A 14,272-nucleotide genomic window follows, 5' to 3' on the forward strand; every position below is an offset into this window, starting at 1 on the left:
GGATAATAATAATGCGTGTACCTATTGTAAAAGAACGAGTGCAATTTGAACGCTGACTGTAGTTTTGTATCGGACTAATAGGAGTGAATTAATTATAATCGTGTTATTTCATATATTAATCGCCCTTTTCTGCACTTTATTAATACAACACAAAGTTTTGTAATTTAAAAAATAATCTCCAGCCCAACTAATAAATCCTATTAATTGACATAAATTAATATCGTTTTATCAGCACAAAGTTTTATATTTAAGTATAATATGTTAGCGCTTATTCAGGCAACATTCTTAACCATGAAACCGCCAAGTTAATTGTTGGTATCCATTATAAACGCCACGCATTATTTCCGTGCTTAAATATTTAGAACTCGTGGGAATAACCATTACGGTTTTCGGGTATAAGGTCTTACACATATAAATATACAATAATACTATCCGAAAGGTTTGATAACTATAAATTTGATATTTTTGAAAATTAGTTCATAAGGTGCAATAATCGTGTACCATCGCCTGGACACCAAAAATATTCTTCAAACGTCAAAAATAATCATCGACTGTATCGAAAGTTTTTCGGTGCAATGTGCTAGTTGATTTCTCCATCACGCCGTTGGATTTCACTCTTTATTTCAAAATGGTGTTCAAATAATTTATATTTCTCGTGAATTACCTATCGTAAATTAGCTTAAGTTGTAAAATATTCAGTTGACAATTATTTTGGTCACGGTCATTTAGGATGTGCTTCGAATACGTCGACACGTTTCGATCAGATGGGGATGGTCGTTGACGTGACGTTCACGTGATCTAGAGAAAAAATTTTAAATTAAATAAAAATATTCAAATTTATTTTAATCGCAAAATCGAATGTGACCAGTCTTAAAGGGATGTTCTGGGTTTCGGTAATTTCTTGATAGTCCAACGACATTATACATTGCATGATAATAGTATTCTATATTATGATGTATTAACTATTAAGGAATTCTTGGCTCACTGAAAAATACGCGATCGAAGATTATATAATATACGGTATTTATATGTCATTTAGCCCGTGGCGACCGAGGCGTAAACTCGAGTGAGTGAACTGTTATACAATCTGGGAAATCATTTTATATATTTTCATTTTCTCACTGTAAATATCTCGAGCCGAATGTTTTCATTTATATACAATATATAGTATTACATTTGACAGCGCTCACTCGTATCGTTTCCCAATATTGGTTTGTGTACGACATCGCGTTTACTAAACCGAAATACTTAATCAAATTGAAATTCCACTGCTATATTAGTAGATTCGGGATAAATGATAATACTTGATTAACAGTTAGTTTCCGCAAAATGCATCATATTATTCATAGGTATCATAGTTTAATTCACACGGCGTGTGATTGCTTACCTACCTATATAAACTGAAAAACAAGTAAATCGTAACTGCAAATATATATGTAGAGAAGAAGACCAATCCAATAAATCACATCCTCAATCGTGTAACGTAATTATACTCAAAACGTATTAGAAATCGCTGTTATGCTATGATAATAATGTTTTTCTTGGTTATTGACAAATTCAAGTCTTCAGTGTTTGTGGCAAACTAACTAGGGTCGTTTTAAAAAAGTTGTCATTTTGTCATAAAAACAATTAAGTACGCCTTCGATTGTATATTATCATAATATTTTTGGCGGTGATTTATACTATTTATAAACAAAAAAAAAAATAAAATAAAATTTCTTGAGGAGAAAAGTTGTACATAACTGAACCTATTGCAGGCCATCAAGGATAGAACGTTTTTGTATCATATTACATTTTTAATCATTTCATTAATTTGAAATAAAAAAATTCAGAGTGGATGTTTAATTTAAGTTTCATAAAACATTAAAATAGTTGAGCTCAAAGTCGTTTAATAACTATAAGTTGTATTTAAGTTTAAGCGTTATGGCTCACGTTCAAAAGATATTTTAAATAGTTTACACTTAATTATTTAGATGTTTTATATCTTGATAACTACCTATAACCGTAAAAGACTAAAAGAACATCTAAAACTTGGACATTTTGAAAAATGATCTACCTCCATTGAAAAACGTAATTAAACAATTTAATAAAAAATATATTACATTGAAAAGCCATTAAGTTTCACCTTCAACTCATGATGTATAACATGAATAACTACGATAGTTTTTAAATATTATTACGGCCACATAGGTTTTTGACTTTAAATTAAGTACTATTAATTTTCAATGAACATTTATCAATAAATAAATGTTAATTTAATGGATTAATTATATTTGAACCCATAAGAATAAAACTCGTTGTTTGGAAATAAGATTGCTAATGCTATGTGTAGGTACATAAAAAAGCAACATTTTGTTGTCTGCAGACAAACATTCAATATACTATTTATATGTATAAAAATTTGTCATCAAAAGGTTTAGTACTGATAACACGTTTTTACTTTTTTTTAAATTTAATTTTTGAAATTCCAGTCAAATAAAAATTCTTATTTATTCGTAAATATAAATGTTTGAAACTTAATAATATATATAAGTTAGGTAACGTTTTGAAGAGGAGGTCAACAGTGTGTAAAATATTACTGCATGTTCTGTCGTAAATCATTTACAATGTATTTTAAATGGTCTTTAAATTATGTTCCTGCACACAAACTATACATCATTGCTTACATTTTAACCAATTGCACCATATTAAAAATATAATTTAATTGACATCGATTGAATTGTGTTGTATTTAATAATTAAATATTCATACACACACACACACACATAATGCATATGTAACTATATTATGTATAATGGTTATATTTATATAATATATATTATATATTATATTATTACGTCGTATAAGGTTTAATATGTATATTAACTAGAATTTTTTTTTAAAAAACCTGTCGTATTATTTTATATTTAAATCTGTTTTCCATTCAAACTTATGAAAACTTCTATGGTATGATTCTTTGAATGTGGCTTTTAGTCCAAATTCTAGTTTTGGTAAAAAATTATAATGTAGTAGGTATCATTTATTTGGAAGATTAAAAGGAAATAATATCCAGTAGGTACTTTAAAAGTATAATCTAGAAAAAGAGATTACGGTACAAACATTTTATCAAAAGTCAAAACCAGTTTTTGATAACATCGATTTTGTCTTTTGTAATTCAAAAATTTGTAACAGTAGGTAGAGGTTGAATCTTTCAAAAAATAGCAATTTTCAAAACATAATAATCTAACCCACACGATCTTGAACAGTCCATTGCCCATTTTACATTGCAGTACACTATAATATTATGCTATGTAATATGTTATATTTTGTATCAAATAAATAATAATATAATTATTAAACCAAAAACGCTTGATCATTTTGTACTTTTTATAGACATTTGAAATATGTCTTGTCTATAAAAATGTGTTTTTTATCCAGCTATATATAATAACTCAGTTTTTTTTTTTTATTAAAATGCATGAAAATTTAATACAAAGTTTCTCATAATTCTCAAAGATGGTCACAATTTTTTTTTCAATCTTAAATTATAAATTTTTACAACATATACCGATAGACCGATAATTTTCAAATTATATACTTCGTAATTATCAATGCATAGAACTATTAATTTGAATGGCTAAGTTTTGTCTATGTAATACTAGTTCATCGTAAGTTATTCTAATAACTGCAACTACTATAATAATAAATACAAAAAATACAAATGTGTATAATTTTTTTTTATTTAATAAAATATTGAATGTTGATAAAATAAGTTATTGATATGAAAAACGATTTAATAATATAATGTTTTATAATAACAAAAAATGTTATTCAAAGGGACATTTCATTGTACGTATATTATTTTCAACACACAATGACATTTTCAAAATATTTAGATTAATTTTAAACTATTATTAGGTACCACGAATTTATCCATACCGCTCAACAGTATATCGTTATTGACATAAAAATTATTATTATTATTATATGAAATAATATTAATTGATATTATTTTATAATATACATTTATATTTTATTGAATAATAAATTATATAAATTAATAACCATCATAAAACGCATGCAATTTGGTTTGGAAAAAAACCAGTTCTGAATACCTCATTATTATTTGTAGATAAACAATTTACTACAATAGCATACTACACAAATATAATATAAAAATCTTTAGAATTAAAAAATTTAGATTGACAGACCGTCTCCGCTCCAAAACGTTTTTTTTTAGAATTCAACGAATCATTTCGATTCATGATATTATTCAGTGTAGGTATGTTTTTTGTTGTTTGATTTTTTGGGCAATCGACTGCTCGAAAAAGACTACTAATTTTATAATTTGACATAGAGATTATTCTTATAATAGGTAGGTCAACTAAAATAATTTCTGCTTTTATTTGTTGAAGTACTTATTTTTAATATTTTAAAATATTTTTCATTTTACGTGTCAATTATTATAGATAACAATGTGTTATGAAGAGTATTATTAACTGTACAATAAGTTTGGATAGTACTAAAATGTAATACTTTGTGGAATAACATTCAACGAATCAGGTTTATATTGTATGGCCGAGTTACAATACTTACTGACTTGTTTATGCTTTATATTGCCTGATGATATATATGTATATGTTTATATTGTACCTGATATTTTTCTGTTATTAAAAATTATATATATGACCCGATTGTAATATTATACAATGTTTCATAAATTAAGGGTTTTCTTTGTCACTATCTTTTTGCAGATAAGTTTTAGTTACACAAAAAAAAATATAGTATACTTATTAGTATTGGATAAATTGTGTATTATATTAATATATTGCAATAGGGACGGTGAAAGAATCATTTGTTTTAGAAACGTCAAGGTTCTTCGACAAGTTTAGAAAAATAGAATGATACAGTATTATATATATATATATCAGTATTCCTGTTAATTATTTTTATTCAATTGATCGGGTTGTGAGATATTTTGTCCGACGGGTGAGCGATAGAAATAAATCCAGAAACTGAGTATTTACACCCTTTTCTCTTGAAGTTTGAAAATAAATTCGTTCTCGCATCATAGAGCATCAATCTTCCAATGGATTGGACTAGAAAAAAATCCAATTGTCAGATACCCCTCAGCCTTTATCTAACAACCGAACCCTAAGGCACTGTTTTTCGGTGGATCGCAATTTATTTATATTGATGGTTAGTTATTTTTTAAGAAATTCAATAGCAAAAGTAATAAGAAATAGCTATTTTTCAAATTATCAGTGGGTAATTATTCAAAAATATTACAGCAGTACACAACTTTAAATAAAAATGTTTGTACATTACCGGAATTTTTGGTGTAGGAATAATTTCCAATTTCAGATTCTGAATAAAGGGGTGAATGTATTGGTTTTACAGCGAGTTTCAACATCTTATGTAGTTTTAAAAATGCTAAATGTTCAATTTTGTTGGTGTTTTTTTGTAGAAAATTGGATATACTTGGTAATTTCAGGGATTCACGAGTTTTAAATTCCAGGTGCTTTTTGGAAGAACTAGAAAAAATCCAACTTTAAATTGTTTTTTACCACTCTGGTTTTCGACTTTTTTTTTGTCGCGTTTCAAACACAAATAAAATAACCTTAGATCAATGAAATGTTTACAAAATAATATAAATAATTACAGTATTATCAAGATATTTCATCATTATTTTAAAAAATATTTAGGCTCTTTTATTTTTAATCATTTGAAGTTTACAAATTTTTATTTGTAAAAAATCTAAGAAATGTAATAATTAATTACAATTTTCATATAAATTGTTTTTGTATTAGTTTAAAAATAATAAAATCAATATTTACAATAATTGTATGGAATTTTGAAGTTAGAGCAATTATGAGTTATTTTTAGTTAAAACTAGTGAATTTGGAAAACTGAAGGCTTTACTTGGTATATAAGATTCGTCATAAGTTATCCTTACAGTTACTAAAAAAAAGTAAGTTTGGTGTAAATAACCAAAACCACATCCTTAGAAACAGTCTTTCTTTTCTCCCGTCTCTTCTTTCATGCCTATTCAATGTTTTATCATTTAAAATAAATTTAACTCACACAATATACGTATATTTACCTACTCAGTGACGACGTGCGCTTAGAAATTACTGTAATGCAGAGCTGCATCCATGGTTTTTAAAAATATATGTTGGATGATTCCTAGAATATCAAATGCTTTATTTGTAAACACGTAAATACGGTACAAGGTACAGCTATAATACCTATAATGCATTAATGCATAGAATTAATTTTTCCAGTGACTGTGCATTTGTAATAATAAACACAGAACACCTAAAATTATTATAATAGTTTTACAGTAAAATAGTTTATTATTATTTATATAGTTTTACATATTATTAGTGACCAAACGTACACGATTTGTATTCAGATTGCTGAAATCATGAGCAGGAAATATAATTTATGTGAGAATGTAAAGCTTTACACTATATTATAAAGACAAGCATAAAATTATTTTACTTGGAATTTCAGTTCGTGTTTATTATAATTTACATATTCGCGTGTTTTATTTTTATTTGTGGAACTCTAAATAATTCATAATAACAATAATAATCATAATAATAATAATAAATAAAACTTTTATACTATTCAATCCGAACAATAAAATTATAAAATGTTTTATGTTCGAAATATAAACACATAATACATTAGTAAATTCCACTGTTCGTACCTATCAACGTATTTTGTCCCATAGGTATTAAACGAAAAACAATTAAAAAAGACAGAATCTAAAGAAAGACGTATAATGTACATACTAAACATCTTATCTCGACAATCTCTCGAATGACGCGCCATGATAAAATATTCATTTTGTATACGGTTTTGTGTTTTTATGCGTGACAAATATTGAACTTACTTTTTTTTGAAAAGCCCATTATTACTTTGTACTTAAAACTGTTTTTGAGTTGTACCGCTGTGATTCGGGCGTCGCACCATAATATTATAGCTGTACCTGCAGCCGCTGTAATTAAATCGTATTTAACTGCACCGGTGCACAATCGCCGACGTAATGTCCCAGGGTATGGTGGGGGGGGGGGTAACCCGGGCTTTGAAATAAAATACTCAAGGTGTGATAACGATTAATCGTAAACTATCGCCTCCAGACAACCCGTGAGACAATGGTTCCGGGAAGACGCGTTTTTATGGCAGATCGCTTGTCCGTCGCTCATAATCTCGCGGTTAAACGTCTGTGAGATAAGCACCTATTGTTATAGTATTATCCTACCAGGCGACGTTTTCCCGAAATGTTGAATTTTAATCTCTGTCGTATATACCATAAACATTATGATAATAATAATACCGTGTAATTTATTATAGTGAAAACAATAATACGTATTGTATTTTGATAAATGCATTTTTCCTCTGATTCGTTAAGACAGTTATGATGATTGCCATTTAAGCTACGGTTATGTATTGTGCTTCTCCAATAACAATAATATGATATTATTACTGATTACGCAAATATTATTTTTTTAGATAAATGTTTCTTAGTGGAAAATTTGAAAAGCAATTGGCTTAACTAATAACTTATTGAAGGCTTATAATATAAAAGTAAACACTTACCTACGACAACGATATACTCAAATAATATAATTTGCTTAGATAATATTGATCCGACTATGTAACTCACAATTAAAACCATGTAAACTACAACAATTAGGTCAAGTAAATTGCGTTAGAAACTTGAATAGAAGTACTTTGGTAACAGATCCATACAACCCTGTATGACTTTGGGTCATGATCTAAGATTAGCCCAACTAAATTATCTTGCATTTTAAAGGATAGAACGTTTAGTTTATACAGCGATTATACTTTATTAAAAAGTAAATAATATCTTAAGACATTCTTAAACAATAGGGTACCATTATATTAGGTACCTACTTACATAAAAAATATATTATGATAATGTTAAATGAATAGGCATTATAATAGCAACGCATTTTTATAGTCAGTTAATATAATATTATTTTATAATTTTGTAATTTATGTCGCTATTATGTAGTTATAAAGTTTAAACATGAATTAATATGTTCTTATAAATGAATCATTACTAATAAAAATATTCTTAATAATTGCCAGTTAAAATTTAAATCAACACAAATATTTGTTTTATGCATCTGTAATTCACTTAAAATATTATTTCATGAAGTTCGTTTTTTTGTTAAGATGTATATTATACATAATATATACATATATATTGTTGGTTCTCGTGTTTAATTTATTTATCAAAGCGATGGCATTTCTGAATATTTTATTAAATAAAAACATCATTCATCACACTACTGTTTGTGGTAATAACGATATTAATCTGTTCCACACAAACTTCAAAGTATACTACATACTTATCCAATATCTCTTTATCTTAGAATAAACGAGAAAATTCTAAGAAACCAATATTTGTTCGAAACAGTTATACATATATCATTGTGTAACTGAAGTGAAAGCAAAAATGACCAATTTTTCCGAAATATCAATTGTTATTATTTTGTTTATTCTGATAAATATATTTGTATGCAACACTTGCATAACATAGTAATGATATATTTTGCATTTCATATAAATGATGTATACTACTATATAAGTATAATATAGTAAAATAATGTTATACCTAGTCAAAATAACAAGCTAACGATATCTATTAATTTTCGATTTTAATTATTTGGCTATTACACCTGATTTAAGAAGTAATTAATAATACAAATCACTTAAGACAAATACATTTAATTTAAAAAAAATGTAATTAAGATTTTTGTAGTTCAGCTTAAAATGGTGTATCGTTAGGTATTAACAGTATTGTAAATTATCGACTTGATCAGAAAATATAAGATCATTGTACATCTGGATTAATATCTCGGGGTGGCATCTTATCTCAAAACCTCATGCATTATTGGCAGTGTGTCGGTTAAATTGGCTATACAGCGCTTATTGAACAGACGTTTTTTAGTGTTTTTTTTTTTTCATAGGTAATGTATTATTTCGTTGAAATCCCAATATCACCTACGCATGATGTGCCATTGCCGTTTCATCAAATTATGACTAACGATAGATTTTTCGCAGTAAAAAAATATTGGATTTTGACCGCGGTGCATATTATGCCCAACAGATGGGGTCGTCGGTACAAACGAGTCGGTATCAATTTTTATATTCGATTTTTTGCGTTTGTATGATAATGTAAGTATTATAGGTACGTATTTTCGAGACGAATTACGGAGTCCCGGCGACCATTACGCGGAATTTTTCCCCAATACTTTATTTCAGAACCCCATTTGGAATTCTGTCAACATGCAAGTGAATAATACGAAACGGATAACCAAAGTCCCGAAAAATGTATTCCGTTTCGTTTCCCGTATATTATTATACCTCTCAATAATAATGTAATACTGCAGCACACTCATGCGCACTCGTCACGTCCGTCCGACTGCCGTTGGCACCAGACGTAATATCTCGTCGAAACGATGTTCGTATTATATAATATTACAACAGCAGAATAATATACAAAGTATTCGGACCCGAAACGAATATTCTCCTCCCCCCCCCCCCCGACGTCGTAAAACACCCACCCGGTTCAGTGCGACTGGCCATTGTGCGACTAAAATAATATTATAAACTCGTGCGTTATAACAATATTATAATATAATCACTATGATATATAAGGGCTGGGAATTCGATGACCTAAAACAAAAACTACGAAGGTTCCCTATAAAAATTGCATTAATGAAAATGTAAAACCAAGTAGGTTACACAGTAACCTTTGTAATTATGAAATGCTCTAGAAGTATAAAGAAACAATTATGATCAATCCGTACTAAAACGAACATCGTTTATTAGGTACACATTAAAGGAACACTAGCAAAAAAAAAAAAAAATGTGCAAAGTGCATTGAAATCTCAGTCCCTAATATTGTGACGAACTATTTTCTGTGGGCCATTTTAAATAGCCCAGGTGAATATTAATTAGCAGAATAATTTAGTGAAAATTTACCGATAGATGTTTGACATCAATTAAATTAAAATAATAACGATAAATTGAGGCATTAAGTTCATTTTAATTTATTGTTAGTTTGGGGTTATTGGTAAGATGCATTTCTCGCGGAAAAAAAGTTTATGAAATGATATTGACAATTTTTTTTCCGATGTGTTAACTTTAATTAAAACTATATTAATTCATCTAAACGTAGAATTCGGTATTTAAATTAATTTGAAAAGATAGCAGATTATTGTAAAATATATTTGTAAGAATTTTAACGACTCAATGTATTTTAATAATTTAATGCAAATCTAAAGTGTTTGATAAGATACAAATTATCATTCTCTCCATAGTTTTCTGCAATATAATTGAATGGGGTAAACCTCCTATTATAAACTATAAGATACGTTTAGCAAAAATTATTTTAATTTCTAGAATGTTTAATTTATGTAAACTGTATTCAAAACATTTAAATTCAAGAGGATGAATTTTCTTTTAAAACAATTTATAACTTTAAGGTACTAATTTTATTTCTTTAAATAAATGTACGCATTCAAAAACAGTCAATTTTTATTTAGAGTTAACATCGAAAAATTACCACTCTATGAGTATGAAATGATCATATTATGCAAAGATAAATTAATTTAATGCCAAATGTAAAAAATGTTTAATGTTATATTTTTTTTTTTTTTTTGGTTCACGATATGCATATTTTATATTATTCAAATTCAAAATATCTAAAAGAAACAATGGAATTAGTAACATTTATTCACCAAGAATCCTCATTATTATTCAAATTCAAAATAAGAATATTGTATTATACATAAATTTGTTATTCGAATTTAAAAAAGATAATTTAAAAATGTTGTCTATATAATCAATATAATTAATTGGAATGAAAACTGCCGAGTAACACGTAAGATAATTATACGATGTATGATGTATCTCAACGAAATTCTTTAAATGAGTTGTAACAGGCGTACAGCAAAGTATTCCAAATTCCAAAATAAATAGTTCTAAAGTAGAATGTGTAATAATCTAAAATGTTAAAGTGCCAATGATCACCGTACTGCGTGTGGCGTTTCGTACAAACGAAAATTTAATTGTTCACGTTATTTAATTTAATACGAGAATGATGATATTTTTGATCACATGACCATATTAATCCATCATAACCACATATAAATGGGACTTTTCAAATGCATCGTAAACCGATAATTTAGATATCTCTCTGAAACAGCCTCGCAGTCGGTCGTATAATTATTATATTTCTAACAAAATCATTCCAAATAGAAAATTATATAATAACATGCTCGTGAAATTGGCGGTGTTCAGTTAATTAATTAAAACAATTGAAATTAAAACCAAATAAAGTGTTTATTTTTTATTCATGGTTCTGAACATATTATGTTTTCGTGTGGGTATTGATTGTAAACAAAAAAGTAATTTGAAATACATATACCGTAGAAGTTATACCTACCTACATTTGTAATTATTGTGACCAGACGTTTTATTGTGTTACATTTTACGTCATGTTAATGTTAAATTTTGATAAATCAAATCATAAAATATTAGTTTGAATATTTGAGTCCATGTAGGTAATTTTATATTTATACCCACGTCAAACAAAACCACTGTGGAACAAGTGTTTTGGACACGGGTTTGAGATTGATTGAAATGTTGGTGTTTGTCAGTGGTGGTTTGGGTTACATAAGTATAAATAGGCCTTTTCAAACCAATTAATCTCTGATCAAATTATTACTAGAGTATCTATTAATTGGCAATCATATTATTATATACACTAATTATTTGGGAAATCGAAAAAAATTGTGTGTTGTATTTATTTCGCGACATCAAAATGTAATTATTATTTGTATTATTAATATTTTGTGTAAATCGGATTAGTTGACTGGTGCGAAAACGAGCACTTTTTTTCGATAAACGGACAATAAAATATTACATTTATCGAGAAAAAAACGTTTTCATTGACTATTATATAATATAATAAAATATTATCATTGAGTATATATTGTACAGTATATAATTATACACTCGATGTTATTATATATAAGTGAACAAAAACGCTATCGAATTTAATAGAATTTGAAATTTAAAGAGGAAAATAATATGTGGAAGTATTACGATGTTATACGATTTTCACATTATTTTGATAATAATTTTTAATCCTGTTTTTTCAACTGGAACATCTAGGACTATCCTTAAAGCTTTGTGTTGTTTCTTTAAAAAAAAAGATACCCTAAAAAATGACTGCGCTTATCTAACACCGATGGAAAATTTCAACATTTCAAACACGCGATGAGATGGCATCACAACATTAAAATAAAGAAAACAAAAGAAAATAACATAATATTAATTACATATAATAATAATAACATGTAAAAACCGAAATGATTTAAAACCTTCTCCACAACATTAAGCATTCATGATGCAGTGCGGCATATATAATAATAATAGTAGTAGATAAAAAAAATCACGGATATTATTATTTTGTATGTGTACATTACCATATTTCAGTATAATGCTGCAGAGGATATAATATTATATCGGCTATTTAAAACGAAATACATATAGATTTGTGGAATGTGAATGAAATTCAGAGCACAAAAGCTTTCTACCTCCCCCCCCCCCTCCGCGCTCCTCGTCGACCACCCCTATCCATCGCTATGCGCATTGCATGTCATAATAATAATATTTTAATAATTCTAACACACAGTATTTGCTGCAATAAAAAATATCACCGCAAGATAATAGTGACGTAACAATGATACACAAGCCGTAAAAATCAAAGCACTCGCAATAATTAATTGAATAGTTGAGAATTTCGTGTCGCAGTCTATAATAAATTATTACGTTGAACGTTTCTAAACGCTCGTGAAATACGCCGTAAGACACTTGCCAGCTATATTAGGTATAGGCACCGCTTAAACAATGAAAATAATAATATGCAAATTCGGCTATAATAATTTATATACATAGTTTGTGTTTCAGACATAAACATAATATATTATATGCTAGGTATGCGCAGTCACGGGTTCGCGAATAAAAAAGGGTGCGCTGGACACGATAAATCGTTTTCGTGTAACTATATTATTTGGAAAAAAAAAGCAACACATTTATTTTATCCAATATTGTCGACTTTACTTGCATTCCTGTTCGTATTCAACCGGAAAATTTTTTAATAATTAATGATGACTCTATGTATATGAGGTGAACGCATTATGACCATTATATTAGACGAATCCATTAATGATGCATCGCATTCCACTTCGTCTTCCTTCTCGATACACGCACAAAATTGCGTCAGTTATCTACTCTAAAACACACAAATAATATAAGGATTAGGGATTTTGCTTTATAATATATTCAACGATGTGGCTAAGCAGTAACCGACGAATGCGAACGTGTTCCATCCGTTGCAGACCCCTTGCAGTCCTCGTGGCACAACGATTATTATTATTATTTATTATTCAATATATTTTATTCACAAACAAACAGTTGGTATACTTATATAAAGAACATTAATTATTTTTCTTTGCACGCCTTCTTTAAGATAATTCTTGAGTTGAAAATGTTGAGTTCATAATATGGGTACAAAGTGAAGAAAAATAAACAATTTCTTTGAATACTTAATTAATACTTAAATGATGAATATATTCAATGTTCTCAGCATTGAATAATTGTTCATCGGTGGACCGTGGGTAGTGTAAGAAATAAGTTGAGGAAAAATGTATTTATGAAATTAAAAAAAAAAAAACAATGACAACATTTTTCAAACGATCCCAACTGCACATAAAAACAAAACGCTCAAAAATTCAACTGAGGATATCTCACTGAACTTCTTTTGTTGAATAATTTTAATGCTCATTTCACATTCAAAAAAGAAAATATTTAACATTTTTTGAATAAAATACATTAAGCATATTATTATTATTATTAAAACATCACAAAATGTATCTATACAATTTTTACTTAACACGTATTTATGTTTCAGGTTTTCGAAACATTGTACTTGACGGATTTATCAAGTTTATACTTCATTAGGTAAGTTTGCAAAATGAAATACAAAAATAGACATGTAATTAAAACTGATGTTATGGTAAAAACTAAGATGATTTAAATGACAAAGAAAGCACATTTTTCCCGTTTTTATTCAATAATTTGGCATTATTTTAATGTACATTTCAGCTTAAATATCTCAAAATTAATGATACCATTTTAAAAATATTAATTATTTGATGCACAAGTTTGGTTATAATCAAGA

General features: G+C 27.6%; 1 protein-coding gene across 1 annotated transcript in view; it reads left to right on the plus strand.

Annotated features, from left to right (window-relative positions):
• LOC111040007 overlaps positions 1 to 14,272 on the plus strand; it is a 112,329-nt gene that overhangs the window by 12,412 nt on the left and 85,645 nt on the right. The window contains exon 2 of the mRNA XM_022323693.1: positions 14,003 to 14,052. The gene's annotated coding sequence lies outside the window, so the exon portion shown is untranslated. The remainder of the gene's footprint in view (positions 1 to 14,002; positions 14,053 to 14,272) is intronic.

The sequence above is a fragment of the Myzus persicae genome, unplaced genomic scaffold (genome assembly GCF_001856785.1).
Source record: "Myzus persicae strain clone G006 unplaced genomic scaffold, MPER_G0061.0, whole genome shotgun sequence".
In the NCBI taxonomy this organism is placed as follows: Eukaryota; Metazoa; Arthropoda; class Insecta; order Hemiptera; family Aphididae; genus Myzus; species Myzus persicae.